This window comes from Sorex fumeus, unplaced genomic scaffold (assembly GCF_029834395.1).
Source record: "Sorex fumeus unplaced genomic scaffold, SorFum_2.1 ptg000005l, whole genome shotgun sequence".
NCBI classification, from domain to species: Eukaryota; Metazoa; Chordata; class Mammalia; order Eulipotyphla; family Soricidae; genus Sorex; species Sorex fumeus.
Genome location: NW_026606062.1, coordinates 6,109,043 through 6,122,271, shown reverse-complemented (window position 1 = coordinate 6,122,271; position 13,229 = coordinate 6,109,043).

Sequence of the window (13,229 nt, the reverse complement as noted above, 5' to 3'; positions counted from 1 at the left end):
CTCTTTTTCATATTTTGACGCATGTCCTTAACCTCCCCCCGCCCCCGCCCCTTACTTATCTACTTAATTGAACCTTTTGATATTACAGATCCTCACTGTGTATTTCAGGTAGTGTTCTCAAGTGCCTCCTCATGGTTTACTGGTATTTCATGAATAGTCTAGAGTGTGGAGTCAGTAGTGTGTTCCTAGTTCTAAAGTTTGGAATTCTTAAATTGGGATGTTTTCATGATTTAAAGTGATTCAGCATTATCTTTGTAATAAGAAGGCTCACACTCAATATTAAGAAAAAAAACTAGCATTTGTAAAGGTTATGTGCTGTCACTGTCACTGTCCTCCCGTTGTTCATCGAATTTCTCGAGCGGGCCCAGTAACGTCTCCATTGGAGACTTTGTTGTTACTGTGTTTGGCATATAGAATACATCACAGGTAACTTGCTAGGCTCTACCGTGCAGGTGAGATACTCTCGGTAGCTTGCCGGGCTCTCCTAGAGGGGCGGAGGAATCGAACTCGGGTTGGCCATGTTGGCTGCGTGCAAGGAAAATGCCCTACCCACTGTGCTATCACTCCAGCCCAAAGGTTATGTGGTAGGTAAACTAAAATAGTTTTATGTAGAGAAATTTATATATATATAGACAGAGAGAGACAGAAAGAGGTCCAGTAGGCAACATGGGCTTCTCTAATGAGTTAAAGTCAAGAGTACACATTTGAAATCATGATATAGTCCTAAGTCCAAGATGGATAAGATCTTGGTTAAAACATTTGGGGGGGGGGGGGGGTGAAACACTGCAGTGCTCAGGACTTACTCCTGGCTCTGCACTCAGGAATTACTCCTAGTAATGCTCAGGGGACCATATGGGATGCTGGGGATCAAATCCAGGTTGGCTGTGTGCAAGGCGAATGCCCTGTACTATCTCTCCATCTCCATCGAGTTTAAAACTTTTATAGCTTTTGGACCCCATGTGACAGTACGAAGGGTTTACTCCTGGCTCAGTGCTCAGGGATCTCTCCTGGTAGGACTCAGGGACCATATATGGTGCCAATGATTGAATCTGAATTGGTTGCATGTAAGACAAGTGCCCTATCCACTGTACAAGGCTCTGTGGCCTCTATAGTGTAATATTTAAGTGGAGAAACTAAGACTTAGAGAATTTAAATGGCTTTTCAAGGCCTGCTTGTTTTTAAGACATGGAATCCAAACTTCTGTTCATTATCACAGTAGATTCATATACCCACCTGCCTGCCATCCTGCCTACCCTCCCTACCTCTATCTATCCACTTATTTAGCCATCAGTGAAGCATTAAAACATTACCAGTTCATTAATTCTGCCAGTATATAATTTTTATTTTGGGGGGCCACACTGAGTGATACTCAGGGGTTCCTCCTGGCTCTGCATTCAGGAATCACCTGGTAATGCTCAGGTGAGCATATGGGATGCTGGGATTCGAACCTAGGTCAACTGTGTGCCTTACCCACTATACTATCTTTCCAGCCCCTGATTTTGCAAGTATTTTTAAATACCTAATATGCACCACTAAGTGCTACCTTTAGTAGAGTTTCCCATATTAGGCTTTCAGACTTTACTTTGAGAGGGCAGGAGAGAAATACCTTGATGGCAGTTGGTCCAGGAGTTGCTCCCCATCATGCATACCTTGAGCTTCATCAAGGATGCTGTGACTAAGTAGTCCCTTGCCAGTGGGTAACTCCAGGAAGCTCTCTCTAAGTCTCAGCTCAGAAGGCAAAGAGCAAGCTTCAACTTTGAGTTTAGTATTTGGGAATGAGTCTCCTCCTGGGGCAGGTAGATACTGAGACTTTACAATTGTTGTTTTCATTTCGTTTCTGAGTTGCTCCAGGCCACAGACCCTGGGTTGTGTGATTTGAGCAGTAAAGCATTGTTAAAGAGTCAGCCAGATTTATAGCAGTGACAGATTTCCCATGATTGAGAGGTTTTCGGAAACTACACTGCCCTCACTTTACAGATGAATCGTTCGTGATGCAGGAAGACTGGAAGTTAACTTTTCTGAGGTTAATGAAATACCAATACTATTAGGAAGCAGATAATGGGTTCATAAATCTGGAAGGATGAGAAATATATCTGCTGTTACATTTGATAGATAGTAACTCATTATTTATCCTGATGGGTCTCTGTCTACATTAGCCAGTCCGATATGGGCCATGTTACAGAAGACAAAGAGATATGTAAAGTCATCAGGAATTGGCGGCAGGAGAGATTACATAACTCTGCTTGTTGCCATATAAACAAGTTGGTACAATTCAGCTTACAAAGGACTCATGGGTATTTCAGTTATGAATTTAGGGGATTAAGTGCAGAAAGCTTTCAGCACCAGATAACATTCACTTGGAAAGGCTTCCTTTCGTTAAATCGGGCAGCTTGGGACATGACTTGTGTGCTTTGTTCTTTATATGAAGTTTAAGGTGTGCTACAAATGGATTTACCTTAATTCTCAAGTAATCTCAGATGCTAGTGATGAGAAATAATTACATAATTAAGAACAGCCATTTCAGAGAGTTTTAAATGTGAAGTTTATTTGGAGTTAGCGGTAAACCTGAGAACAATAGGATTAGTTTGGTGGTGATGTACTATATAGGTGGGTTGGTTGCTTCTCAAACCCTTATTTTCAGAGTTTGGTAGAGTTAACCTTTCTTGAAAGAATACAACTGTTGGGGCCGGAGCGATAGCAGAACGGATAGGGCGTTTGCCTTGCATGCGGCTGACCTGGGTTTGATCCCTGGCATCCCATATGGTCCCCCAAACACCGCCAGGAGTAATTCCTGAGTGCAGAGTCAGGAATAACCCCTGAGCATCGCTGGGTGTAACCCAAAAAGCAAAAAAAAAAAAAAAAGAATACAACTGTTGCATCCCATCCATAATATATGGGTGAGCTCTGCAACTTCCTTATCTAACCACCCCCTTGAAGGCAATCCCCACTAATATATTTAGCATTGATTTACAGTATTTGTTTCAAAGAACAATTGGAATCACCCTAGATTCATTACTTCCCAGGCACCAAATAGATTTTCCCTCAACACTTTGTTTTGTTTGGAAACTCATCTGACTAAATTATATGGTCCTTCTGGGTGTAAATGCTATCTTTTATCCTTGTCCCACTCATCAAAAGTCTCCATTATTTGCTGAGTGGTTATTTTGGCCCATAACCTCACCCCCTCATCACCTTTGGAGTGACTGAAGAGTGCTCTTGATCTGTTCCCAGCTCTGACTCTGCCTTGCCCAGTTCCATTATTTCCAGTGAATTTGTTTGCTACAAAATAAGAGTTTCCCAACTGGCATGGTTAAGAAAATAACAGAATCCATGACTTTCTTCAATACAGAGTGACTCAATAATTGACACTTGTTCTGTGCCAGCATTAGGCCAAGGTCTAATACAGCATTTCTCTACCAGGGGTCATATGACCCTCTGTGCACCCCCAGGATACTCCAAGATGAAAATTGAGAAAATGTGGAGCCACAACATGGGACGAGGGAACCAACTGGTAGGATGGGGGCAGGGGGGAATGTTGAACATGAAAACAAGGTTGGAATGGGACCATGGTCAGTGAAAGTGTGAGAAACACTGGTCTAATATATTAGGGTGAGTGTATTAATTCAAGTTGGTTGATTTGAAAGAAGGGAATTTAGGGCATGTGTGGTGGTGGTGAAAGTTGTTAAAAGCTTTGGGTAGAAGGTGAGGCAAGGGGCAGAATGTAGAAGAGTCAGATATAATCTTTAGTGCAAGCTCAAGGCTGTTGAGCCTGTTCTATGAGCAGGCCCTTTGGGTTACACCAATTCAGGAGTTTTCTATCTTGAGGAAGAGAGTAATAAAGTAAATGGTATATGGTTTGTTCTGGTGCCACATTGACTGTCCTCCTTAAACCCCACTCAACAATTGGATCATGTCAAGTCAGTGATACAGAATTCAAGCAGAGCCACTTACCCTCAAGTGTTTGGACTCTCAGTGCATTTTTAAAGGTCCTCTTCCATGCAGTGAATTTGCAGTACTAGGCCCAAGGACACTGTGAATGTGTTCAGAGCAGTTGCCCCTGTAAATATGGTTTATTTATTTATTTATTTATTTATTATTAGTGAATCACCATGAGGTACAGTTACATACTTACAAACTTTCATACTTGCGTTTCCGTCGTACAATGATTGAGTACCCATGCTTCCACCAGTGCCCATTCTGTACCACAAATGATCCCAGTATCCCTCCCACCACCCCCACCCTATCCCCCCTCCCCACCCTGCCCCTGTGGCAGGGCATTCCCTTTTGTTCTCTTTTTCCTTTGGGGTGTTGTAGTTTGCAATAGAGGCATTTAGTGGCCATTGTATTCAATCTATAGTCTACATTCCACGCATCTCCCAACCTGAGTGGGTCCTCTAAACACCCTTTACTTGGTGTTCCCTTCTCTGTCTGAGCTGCCTTGTCCCCCAGCATGTGAGGCCAGCTTCCAAGCGGTGGAGTAAACCTCCTGGTCCTTGTCTCTACTATTCTTGGGTGTTAGTCTCCCATTCTGTTACTTTATATTCCACAGGTGAGTGCAATCTTTTTATGTCTGTCCCTCTCTTTCTGACTCACCTGTAAATCTAGTTTCGACAATATAAATCTGATCTGCCAGTTAAATGAGATATGCAAAAAACAAGACTGTTGCTTCTGCTAGGTTTTGGGGTGATTAAGAGCTGACTGGGGGTTGATTTGAGGGGAAAGGGAGGATTGAGGAAGTTAGTTTGCTCCATTAGGCTAATTTGAACCTTTTTGGGGAGTTAAGTCTCTTTTGAAGCTACCCTCTGTGTACCCCAGTTCCCCAGGATATTCCAAGATGAAAACTTAATGTGAAGCTACAGCATGATACTAAGGGACCAACTGGTATGATTGGGGGTAAGGGGAGGAAGGACACACAAAGAAAAATTAGATGCTGGCTGTTATTCTTCCCCCATCTTGCCTTTGCCCCAGAGAGAAGTATCTTTTTCATTTTCACTTGCAGGGGAGTTTCCTCCTGATTGGTGGTGAGAAAAGGACATTAAATTGACATGCCATGTATAGACACCATGAATCCCCCCAACAGTGAGCTGTATCTCCAAAGAATAGCTCCAAATGGAGGGGCCTTCTGGTGAGACAGCTTTGTTCTTGTCAGCCAAAAGCTCTAACTCGTCCAAATCTCCATGTTCTTCTGGATATTGGAATTCTGTATTCGGGTTTTATGCTATGACATTCTGTTGGTGTATTTGTAAAAGGTCTCTAATGTTGAGACAAACAAATCCTTTACCACGTACGGCTTCAACTTTCATAGTCCTGAGCAATTCTACTTTTTGGCATTTGCCCGAAGGACCCCCAATCCCAATTCAGAAAAGATACACTCTTGTGGTCATTGGAGCACTGCTCACAATAGTCTAAATCTGGAAACAACTCAAGTGTCCAAGAACAGATGACCGGATACAGAAACTATGGTCTTTATACACAGTGGAATACACTTGGGTGATTAGAAAAGATGAAATCATGCAATCTGCTGCTGTGTGGATGTATCTGGAGAATATAACATTGAGTGTTTGATCAGAAGGAGAGGAACAGACACACATTATGTCTCATAAGTGAGATATAAAGAAACATAATAATTGAATAGCAAGTCTTTGCCTTGCTTGCATCTGACCCAGGCTCAATTCCTAACACTGAAAATGGTCCCCCAACCCCGGAGTGATTCATGAACAGAGCACAGAGTCAGGGGTGGGCCCTGAGTACCACTGGGTATGACCCCCAAGCCCCCAAGTTAAAAAATTTAAAAGATAAAGGGAGTAAGGAAAAAAAACTGTTGTTTCTATTCTCCTTCTCTCCCAATTGCTTTTAGCAGATGCATTTTGTTAAAACAATTTTTACTACTTTTTTTCCCTATAAATGTCAAAAATCTATTCATTTTACACAAATACTTTATCCTTTCTGAGCTTTCTTGCATTGCCTATTCTAATGAATCTCCTGATAACATCCATAATGTTCTTCACGTATAAAAATCTTAGAAAATTCATTATGGGAAAGTTCCCAAATGCAGTAGTCTGGTGGTGATAATGGGAAGAAGCAGTTTACAAAAGGAAATAAAAATACTTTTAAAAAGAGTAAAAGTATAAAAAGGGGGAATGCAGTTCACTCATAAGAAAACTCAAAAAGCAAAATAACATTGAAATGCCATTTTCCACTTTTGAGAATAGCAACTCCCAAAGTACTACTGGATTGGTGACATTCCCAGGTCCCTCCCCACCCCTTCCCTCCTCTCCCCACGTCTCTGCTGGGGAAGGTCTCTGCGTGCTGGTGAATGTGCAAAGGTGAGGCAAAGTTTGGTGTAGCTGGTATGTGTCTAAAGTTTGAGCTGACAGAGAAGGGAGCACCAAATAAAGGGTGTTAGGAGGATCCTCCCAGGATGGGAGATGCGTGCTGAGAGTAGACTACAGACCAAACATGATTGCCACTCAATGCCTCTTTTGCAAACCACAGCACCCAAAAGGAGAGAGAGAACAAAGGGGAATGCCCTACCACAGAGGCAGTGTGGGATGGGGGGATGGGAGGTGGGAGGGATACTGGGATCAGTGCTGGTGGAGAATGGGTACTGGTGGAGGGATGGGTATTCGATCATTGTATAACTGAAACACAAACACAAAAATTTGTAAGTCTACAACTGTACCTCATGGTGTTTCACTAATAAAAATTAAAAAGAAAAAAAAACAAAGATTGAGTTTAAAATGACTCCATCAAAGACCTTAGATCCATCAAAAACCTTGGATTAGAGGAAGTGGGGCATTTGGCTAACTCTTGCCCTCACCTCAAAGAAGAATATTCTAGGGAATGTTCTGCAAGGAGATGTGTGAGGATGCACTTATTTTGTTCTTATGGTCTTTTATTATAAGTGCCTACCTCTGTGTGTTTGAAAATACAGCTGATTTCTGCAAAAAAAATATTAGTAATCCTACTGATTATTGTTTTGAAATCTTTAAAAATGTTGGTTGTTCTTTCAGGATCATTTTTTCTTTGTTAACCTGATGTAGTCTTGTAGTCTCCATCCAAATGTTTCTTTCCCAGAGAGATCAGCTATGCTTTGTAGAAGTCCCTGTCATTCTCTGAATGTCTCCACTTGGATTTTCCCTAGCATTGATTATTACCAACATAGAAATACATATATGTATGTTCACACAGAAACATGTACATGTGCTGCCTAGCTGTGGGAAGGCAAGGTTAAACTCTCACCCATCTCTCCAATACTTCAGACAATATAGAGTAAGGACACGTTGAATATATATTGAGTGAATAAATGAATGAACCCAGAATAGGAATAGCTTCATGAACTACCAAGAAGCTATTCTTTAAAATTTTCATTATTTGCTAGTGGGCACCTGTCTTTCCCCTTTTGTCAGTAAAACTCCAATGAACATCTCTCCAAATTCACTATTCCCAAGGATTTCCTGTGATCCGATCACTTGTGTGGGTAAGTTTATGAAGATTCCTGCAGTGGAGTTCTCTCTGACTTCCTTATTCATTGGGCACTACCATTGTCTCACAGAGGGGCCAAGATGTGTCAGATTCAGGGGTCTTATTACAGCAGTATACACAATAGCCCCCAAATCTGGAAACAACCCAAATGCCTACAAACACATGACTAGATAAGGAAACTATGGTATATCTACACAATGGAATACTACTCGGCTGTGAGAAAAGATAAATTCATGCTATTTCCTGCAACTTGGATGGATCCAGAGAGCATCATGTTGAGTGAAATCAGTCAGTATAGGGACAGACTCAGAATAGTCTCTCTCATATGTGGGATATTAAAAAAAAAAACCCTATGGGGAATATCAAATGTCCAATGGTAAGGTAAAAGGTAAAGGCCCTCCCGTTGATCGTCGATTTGCTCGAGCGGGCCCAGTAACGTCTCCATTGGAGACTTTGTTGTTACTGTGTCTGGCATATCGAATACTCTCGGTAGCTTGCCGGGCTCTCCGAGAGGGGCGGAGGAATCGAACTCGGGTCGGCCATGTTGGCCGTGTGTAAGGCGAACGCCCTACCCGCTGTGCTATCGCAACATGGCCAACCCAAGTTCGATTCCTCCGCCCCTCTCGGAGAGCCCGGCAAGCTACCGAGAGTACTCGATATGCCAGACACAGTAACAACAAAGTCTCCAATGGAGACGTTACTGGGCCCGCTCGAGCAAATCGATGTCCAATGGTAATAGAAACAAAGAGCAGAACTGATCTTCGGTAGAAAGCTTGCCACTAGGATGGGGGTCTAGGGGATAAGTTACAGAAGGAAGCACTAGAACAATGGGGAAGGAGGGGGAAGTGCTTATCGCAGAGGTACGCTGGAGGGACAAGAGGGAAACTGTGCACATTGATGGATGGTAGTGGACATTGGTTGAAAGGATTGGTGTTGGAACAATGTATACCTGAAACTCAACCATAAATATCTTGGTAGCTCTGCACTGTAGCACTGTCCTCCAGCATTGTTTATCGATTTGCTTGAGCGGGCACCAATAACATCTCACAACAAATTGTGGGACTTGATGTTACTGTTTTTGGCATATCAAATATGTCATGGGTAGCTTGCCAGGCTTTGCTGTGAGGGCAAGATACTCTTGGTAGCTTGCCGGGCTCTTCGAGAGGGATGGAGGAATTGAACCCGGGTCAGCTGCGTACAAGGCAAGTACCCTACCCACTGTGTGATGGCTCCTAAGTAAATGAATAGATGTTTTAAAAATCTAGGGGCTCAAAAATAAATGGTAAATCAACCAATCCAGTAGCTAGTGGAACCCCAAAAGATTAGTGTCCCAGGGTCCTCAAGCATCTGTCTCAGGGGTCCCTGCAGGAGCTCCAAGGGGCAACCTGGCACAATAAACCTGGTCACCAGATGGTTTCCTCACCCATGGACAGTGGACGGCTGCCATATGAGTCCCTGTGGTCTTGGAGAATGCTTAGGGAGCTGAGGCAGCTGGCCCGAACAGGCTCTTTGCCTCAAGAAGCCTTTTGTGGATTCTCAGCATCAGAAGGGACCTATGTGCAGAAATGGGATTTATAGTCTTAACCTCCAGGGTGATGACTGACTTCAGTAGTTTTCGGGGCTGTAATTACCATGTGGGGTGCAGGCCACAGCAGCATTCTGGCAGAAACCATCTGGAGCTCCAGGAGCTCCAAGACAAGGGTAATTGCTTGTGGGTATAGTTGGGGGGAGGTGGAAATTTCTGCATCCTGGCTGAAGACTGACGCTGGTCGGAGGGTCACTTTCTCCCTGGTCTGGGAGACTGGTCCACTGTGCCTGCGCCCAGGGACACCAGTGTTCCTTCCCAATTCCTTCCCCGGGGACTCTTCTAAAAGTCCCAGTCATCACTTTGTTCTCCTCTCGCTCACACTCTGCTTGTCTTGGACTTAGGGCCGGTTTGAACAGGAGGCAGTCTGGGTTTGAACGCTGCCGAGCTGTGCCCTTATTTCCCCAGGGGTACCATTTGTGGAGTAAACACCAGAGGGGACCCGTAGCAAAATAGGAAAATGTGTGCAGACAAGGACCATTTACCGGTGGCATGATGGAGTCAGGTTACAAGGACTAATGGGCCTTTAGAATGTGTGCAGGGCTCCTAGGATCCACTCCCTTGTACTCTGTGGGCAAACCGCAGAGTTCATGCCTGAACGCGTGGCTGAATCAGGTCCCCAGCTGATACCTGCAGACCCAAGAAACTTTCTGTATCACTTGAGAGCATTTCACCTGACATCTGACCACCCTCCTCCAGGAAGAAAGCAACAGAGCACCAAGACTTGCCTCTCTGGAGTCACCAGATCAGCCTCTGCATTTCAGCCGAGACAATATTTCATTCCTTGGTGCATTTAAATCCTGATGGAACTTCACTTGATCACTTGATCACTTGTCCTGTTGTTCATCAATTTGCTCAAGCGGGTGCCAGTAACATCTCTATTCGTCCCTGTCGTGTGATAGTGTAGTCCAATTCGCATACTGGGGGCACTTTCAGGGTCAGGGGAATGAGACCCGTTATTGTTACTGTTTTTGGCATATCGAATACGTCATGGGTAGTTTGCCTGATGGAACTTAAAAAAAATGGCTTTTTGGGTCACACCCAGTCATGCTCAGGGGTTACTCCTGACTCTGCACTCAGGAGTTACTCCTGACGGTGCTTGGGGAACCATCTGGGATGCCGGGGGTCAAACCCGGCTGGGCTACAGGCAATGCAAACGTCTTACCCACTGTACTATCTTTCCGGCCCCTCCTGATAGACTTTTGCAAAAGTGGCCGTGTTGCCTCAGCTCTCTGGTTCCCAAGTTTGCTAGGCAAGAAGGAATTGCAGGAACTAGCAGGTCATAGCAGGAGCCTGTGGATTTGCTTTCAAAAGATGCAGAGCTGTTCAGACCGGTGAGGGAGGGGGCTGGGAGGGGTGTCTCGTTCCTGCTGGAAGCATTTAAGCCTCTGTCAGGGCTTGGGAGGGGTCCAGTTATTGACTGTGGATAGATTTGTGCAAAACCAGATAAAAGCATGGCCAGGCAAACTCTCAGCAGAGCACTAAACCCCTCCACTAATATCTACCACCTGCTGCTCAGGCTGTTCAGTAAATAACATCTTGTTTCTCTGTTTGGAGAAAACTCACAAATGGCAGACCCGGAATCTTGATGATCTGAGAGATTCTTCTCCCACAGGCTGTCTAACATAGGCTCAGTCTAGGACTGAGGGTCACCAGTAGGTGCCCAGAGCTTGGCACTTTAACCTTGAAGTGTCTGGTGCCTTTATTTTATTTTTTAAATTTTTATTAGTGAAACACCATGAGGTTGTAGACTTACAAATTTTTGTGCTTTGGTTTTAGTTATACAATGATCGAGTACCCATCCCTCCACCAGTGCCCATTCTCCACCATCACTAATCCCAGTATCCCTCCCACCCCCCACGACCCCCATCCCACCCTGCCTCTGTGGCAGGGCACTCCCTTTTGTTCTCTCTCTCCTTTTGGGTGCTTTGGTTTGCAAAAGAGGCATTGAGTGGCAATCATGTTCAGTCTATAGTCTACTCTGGCACCTTTATTAAAGTCAAAGTCTTCTCCGGAGTTCCGCTCTCAAATTGGCTGTGCTAAGGTAGTCAGATAACATTCAGAACACTTGGTCAAATTTGAATTCGAACCAAAACCATCTTGGGCTACGAGAACAGATGACTGGTTAAAGAAACTTTGGTACATTTACACAATGGAGTACTATGTAGCTGTTAGAAAAGATGAAGTCATGAAATTTACATACAAGTGGTACTACATGGAAAGTATCATATTAAGCAAAATGAGTCAGAAAGAGCAGGATAGACATGGAAAGATTGCATTCATCTGGGGAACATAAAGCAACAAAATGGGAGACTAACACCCAGGAGTTGCCGAGATTAGTACCAGGAATTTTGCTCCATGACTTGGAGGCCAGCCACACGTGCTAGGGGAAAAGGCAGCTCAGATAGAGAAGAGAACAGCAAATAAAGGGTGGTGTGAGAATCCTCCCAGGGTGGGAGAAACATGCTGAAAGTAGACTATAGACCAAACATGATTGCCACTCAATGCCTCTCTTGCAAACCACAGGACCCAAAAGGAGAGAGAACAAAAGGGAATGCCCTGCCACAGAGGTAGGGTGGGGGGGATGGGGGGTGGGAGGGATGCTGGGACCCGTGGTGGTGGAGGATGGGCACTGGTGGAGGGCTGGGTACCTGATCATTGTATAACTGAAACCCAAGCACAAAAATTTGTAAGTCTATAACTGTACCTCATGGTGTTTCACTAATTAAAAAAAAAAATCTTGGGCTAGAGGTAGAGATCAGAGGTAAGGCACTTGCCTTACATGTGACTGACCCAAGTTTCATCCCTGGTACCACATATGGTCCCCCAGTCCTCCAGGAGTGACCCCGGAGCACAGAGTCAGGAGTAATCACTGAACAATGCTGGATGGCACCATCACTCCTACCCCCAAGTCTTTCTTTACTATAAATATCTTTTGCACTATTGGGGATATATTTAGACTGCGAAATTTTACATGTTATCTGAAGTCTAGTTTAGCTAGACCTTTGTGATTTAATTTTTCAGATCTGACAACCAAAGGTTCAACATTAAAACAACCTGAGAGTTTCAGAAAATATTCCTGTCTGGGTTCCATCGCAAGAAATTGTGATTTCATTGGTTTGGGTTGGACCCAGAGAGATGTGGAGATTTTAATAGCTTTTCTACTGCTTCTAGAAAGCAGAACGGAGTGGCCACCCCAAGCTAACCCAGAGACGTCCAGGCTGATCTCAGCACTGCCACATTCCATGAATGCTTTTATCCTCAAGTTCTAGACTCCTTTAACGCTCTGCTTCACTCAGCATGAACTTGGGGGCTAGTGAATTAGCCCACACCTTAATTTTCTTGGCTTCAGATGAGAACATGGAACACAGAGCCTCCACATCCTTCTCTAAATTGTTCCTAAATGCAGTGACGTGTGCATGGTAGTCCCAGGGCCCAGAAACAGTAGCCACAGTTGGGAAACAATTTTGTGTTCTGAGGATTGAATCTTCAAATGCCTGTAAGCTTTGAATTTTTATTTTTATTATCTATAGGTGCTTTTATTTAAAAATAAGCAATTTGCTTTTTCTCCGCAATAGTCACATGAAATTAACCAGCAAGGAAGAACTTTGCCCATCACGCAGTTCCATTAGGTTTCCTGTATCGAGACAAGAGTGGTCCATGGGGAATACACTCTAAAGTTAGATTCCTATGCTCTGAGGTTAGGGACCCTCATTTTAGTGTGAGAGGGAGTGCAGTGCCTTGGTTGACTTAGAAAAATATAAAAGCTTGGTGTTAGGCCCAGCTGAGCCCACTAATCTCCCCTGTAAACTTCTGGGTCAGGCTTAGCCCTGACTTGAAACTCAGAACTAACCTGCATCTCCTTCTCTCAGTGGAAGGCCCTAATGAGGTGTTAGACCCATGGGATTCAGTACAAGGAGGCAAAAAAGCTGGGCTTGCTATGTTCAGCAGAAAGGAAAGTTGTTCCATGCAGTTAGTGAAGAACATGGATTATAGAATAATATAACACGAAATAGGATAAAACATCTGGGCTTGAGAGTTGGAGAATGAGGGATATTACTTTGAATAGACTCCCCCCCTCCACGTTGGTCAATTCATCCTTGTAGCAAAATTTGCATCACCTTTTAATGGTTGAAATGAATTTCAGGCTGCCCCTGGC